This window comes from Hyaena hyaena, unplaced genomic scaffold (assembly GCF_003009895.1).
Source record: "Hyaena hyaena isolate Hyena2069 unplaced genomic scaffold, ASM300989v1 scaffold_899, whole genome shotgun sequence".
Taxonomy (NCBI): domain Eukaryota; kingdom Metazoa; phylum Chordata; class Mammalia; order Carnivora; family Hyaenidae; genus Hyaena; species Hyaena hyaena.
In genome coordinates this window covers 173,049-177,634 of record NW_024081530.1, presented here as the reverse complement: position 1 = coordinate 177,634, position 4,586 = coordinate 173,049, and the positions used below count along the sequence as shown (strand labels likewise).

The 4,586-nt window shown below is 41.8% G+C and overlaps 1 pseudogene; it reads right to left on the bottom strand.

The window, feature by feature from the left end:
* Positions 1-2,976: 2,976 nt before the first annotated feature.
* Positions 2,977-4,237, bottom strand: LOC120222631 (annotated as a pseudogene).
* Between the last annotated feature and the right edge of the window lie 349 nt (positions 4,238-4,586).

Here is a 4,586-nt window from a genome sequence, read left to right as displayed (position 1 = left end):
GCTTTGGGAAAATCTTTAAGTGGCCCTTTAACTGTGTGGATCTGAAGGAAGGTACTCTGTTATTGTTCTTGGTACTTCAAAATGACCATTGACCTGAATGCAGTGTTCAACACTGAGAGACAATTTGTTTGAAAATGGAAGCATTGTTAGAATCAACCGATCCAAAGTCATTTAAGAATTTCTTGCTTTTTTTGAGGAATTTGAGGGAAGGGTACTGGGAATGTTTGTTAGCTCTGTGTAACTTTAGAGGGCATTGTGAACACTGCTGCTTGTACTCTGGAGATTGCAAAAAATCTAGAAGGGGGAACTAGCAGAAGATAGAAAGAATGGTGCTTCCCAACAAAACAGTCTTCTTAGCAGAACAGAATCCATGGAAAGAACACAGCCTGGGCTTGACACAGTCCAACTTGGACCTGAATATCAACTCTCATAAACGATGTTATTAGTTAATAATTAACAATTAACTATTAACCCAGAATATACCGATATCAAATCTTTACAGACCTTTGTGCATAGGAATGAGATCTCTCTGAGGGAAGTGGATATTTCTCTGGTTAATTATTGAAGAAAGAAGAAGTAAATTCTGGGACAGGAACCAAGGATTTGGGAGCGGTGCTTAGACTTGAGCCACTGAGCTAAATGCTTCTTCTCTCTCTGTGTCTTGTAATAGCCTGACATCAATTATCCTACCAGTAATTCTTGGAAGAGGGTCTTGCTCTTCCCTCTTCCCATGGGAAGAGCCACAGCAGGGCACGGAGGCAGGCCATGAAGAATCACTGTGCCCAGAGCAACAGCCAGGAGCAACTGAAGTAGTTGTACAGTAGCTCTCAAAAAAGATGCTGCCTGAGAACAGAAGGATTTATTTGAGAGCACAAGCCAGACAACACCAGGGGATGGCCTTGGTCTTGGGAGGGCTAAAGGCTCTTCATGCATAACTGGAGGCTCAGTCAACATCCCTTGGGTAATAAAAGAAACCTAACCACATCATGTATTCATAGACTGCTTAAGCTTGGATATTTTGTCTACTCATGAATCATTTCCCTAACCATGCTCATTTCAATTGACTTGATTAAAATAGTTTCCAAACTAATTCGAAAGAGCAGAACCTGAACAAAATGGAAACCTTCTGTACCTAATCACCCAAATCTGGCATCCCATGTCAGCCCACCCAGTGAGCAAGCCTAGAGTTTTTCTGCTTGTTCTTAAGACTTTTCCCCCTGCGTTCTGCCTTTTAACACAAAGAACAAGAAAGGAGAAAAAAAAAAAAAACACGTAGAGTCCAGTCCAGTCACGATTTTTATTCACCAGATACAAATTATTTCTGCATTATAAATTCAATCCTGAATTATGCGTTAGTAGCAAAACTGGCCCTGCGTTTTATTCATAAGGGGAGACTGTGAGATCCCCCAGCCCTAGCTCAGCTAGAAAGAAGGACATTTCTGTGAGGCTGTTCATCCTTTGCCTAATCACATTTGCAGACACCACCTCAGCAAAACAAAGCAGAAGAGAAAATCACTTGGAGGCATATCTAATGCACAAGATAAACACAAGCTACTGGAAGGATGGGCAGCATCAGAAACAAGGACAGAAAAAAAAGAAAGCATAGTCCAGTTGGAACAGAGGGAGGGAACCACACACCCCTCAGCAGGGGAAATCACTGCATTTCACTGAGGCAGGTGCACTGGACATGTTTGCGTATTAAATCATTACTCAGATTTCAAGAGCCTATGTAAGGCAATGCCACAGAATGATTCGTATGCTATTTATAATTCCTTAGCAATCTTTGGTGTTTTGCAGTCAGAAAAAAAGACCCCGGGAATAGTTCACTGGAAAAAAAAAAAAGCCCACAAAACATATTTACTTAGTTCTCTCTGCTGAATTAAGTGGCACAACTGCCATTTATATTTTTCTCCAACACCATAAAAATGTCTCCATTTGTTATGCATGACACTATATTAAACATGGTATGAAGACAATTCTTGCTTACCCCCTTGCAAGAGCAGAGGAAATGGGATGGCAATCAGGTTTCCCAGTAAACATGTTCTGAAGTCCTATGCAAGACTCTGAGGGAGGAAACTATGGTAATGAACCTGAGAGCCTTCAGACTCACCCTTAGCAGACGGCCTCAAGACTGGGAAAGAGATGCTCGAATTGCCCTTAAACCCTGTTTCTGGCAAGCTTGCTCTGAACTTCTTCACAAGATTTCTTGGGAATGAAAGTGAGAAGATAGAAGCCCTGCCCACCACTCAAGAAGCTGGAGAGAGTCGAAGAATCCCTGTAGTGGCAGATAATCCCCAATCCTCAACCGTCACCTTTGCTTGTGGACTCAAACAAGTGAATTACTTCTTCTGGAACTCTTTTCTCACTCACAAAATGGAGGGACTGTTCTGGGATCTCTGAGATTCCTCCCAACTTTGAAATCCTACACCTCTAAGTTTTAATATGAAATAAATCATGTCCAGGATTGCTAAGAAGATAAAAGAGGTGATGAATATAAATATGCTTTATTACTATCTGAGTGCCAGGCATTTCCATGGACACTTAGCCCATAATACAATAGAAAAGAGAAGCCAGAGGGACCAGCTCTCCTTTAGGCTTTCCGCCAAGTGCACCACGTGTGGGAACCTCTAGTCAATTGCATTTGAGCTCCATCACACTTTTATTAAAGTTCTAGGTATGTCTGCACATCATTTGCATACACACACAGTTATGCATTTTGCATTAGGTACTTGGCCATATTTCCCCCTACACACTCTCTTGCAATAAATGAATACACTGGGGCATCACCAATGGCTGCCTTAGAAGAGAGGCTGTCTTTGGGGGTTTCCATGACCAAACATTACTGGAACGGTCCCAAGGTATGTCTGCTAGCTGTTATTTCCATCCCTCAACAAAGCTAAAACAAATCTGCCCATTTTCCGGATGAAGAAAGACAATGAAAGAATCGATACCCCAATAACATAATTCAGACAGATATTTGGAAATAGCTGGATGTTTGATTTTATTCAGATAACCATTGTTAGCAGGTTTTTTTCATAGTATTTTGGCAAATGTTTTCGACCTCTTTTAAGACTAAGCCCCATGGAAATGACTGCACCATTCCCAGGCTAAACCTTTTAAGAAGTGGCTCTTACTTCATGTTCTGTAACAGTCCATTTTTCTCCTCTCTGGTTAATTCTGAGATATACTTTGTGCCGCTATTATATGTAATGTCTTATTTTCCACCACATGCTGAAGTTGATTAGTGCTGGTATGGTGCAACACTGTCCATCTTCTACCCAGAGCCTTGCTGAATCTCATCCAATTCAAAGTTTGCCCAATGGTTGCCAAAGCTGAAAGTGAGTAGCAGGAAGCCCAAATACTCGAGGAGGGCTTCCTGGGTTTTAATACCAGATTAACCATTTTAATTTTGGAGAAACTTTTGCCAATATGCCTTCAAATATTTCACCTCCTCTATTTTGCTTTTTCATTATTTCTGGGTGTCTTTATACATGGGGTCTTGATACTTGTTTCCACTTCCCTATAGCTTCGCTTGCTTCTCAGTCTATCTTTTTATCCCATTGTGATGTTTTTAGGAGAATTTTATTTATTCAGCTGTATCAATTCTGTAGCTCAACCATCCACTAAATCCCTCATTTCAACAATTATATTTTCAAAGTTAAGATTTCAAATTGCTTCTTCTTTATAATTGCTTGTTCCTGTGGCATTTTTCAATAGTCTTCCATATCTCTCTGGTGATGTTAATTGTACTTACTTTACGTTCTTGATCAGTTTTTGTGTTTCTTTTTTAAGGGATTGACATCTTTATTGCTTTGGAGGTGGGGAGCAGGTCCCCAAGAGCTGTTGGTGGGGCAGGCGGCTTCCTCTTCACCATCACAGGCTTTTGGCTGCACAGGATGGCACTGGCTTTGCGGACTGCGGCTAAGTACAGATCTGGATGGCATGTGTTCTTGCAGATCATGTGTCTGATGTTGCTGAGGGTGGTCAGGGTGTTGTTGAAGGGGGTCTGCACCAGGAAGCTGCAGGGTTTCACTGGCCAGATCTCTGCTTCCTGACCACCACTACCCCTCGGCCATGGCCACGGCTCTACGCTCACAGTCTTACAGTGAATCAGCCCATTGTAGCAAAGAAGTTGCAGCTTTCAGATGATGGGTTCGTGCTGTATGTCTACTTATTCCTCTTGATCAGGAAGCAGAGCAATTCCACTGGAGAACATCCATCACAGGTTGGCAGACATGGCAGCAGATCCTTGTACTATAGCAGCCAAGAGGGAAAGAGGATTTTTAATTCTGTTTCCTCTGAGAGATTTCTGCCCATTTGAGAGATTTCTGCCCACTTGTTGCCTTTTTTTTTCATTATGCTTGCACTCCTCAAATCCCTGGCAATTTCCCCTATGACTTTATTTTGTATCCTTTTAGGACTAACAGTTGCTTTAGCTACTAGTGTCTACCTAGAGAAGAAACTAGGATCTAGTTCCTGCCCCACAAGAATAGACTCAGGTCAGAGCCTTTAGAATTATAATTACAGGGAACCTAGGTGGCTCAGTAGGTTAAGCAACCAACTTCGGCTCTGGTCATGATCTCATG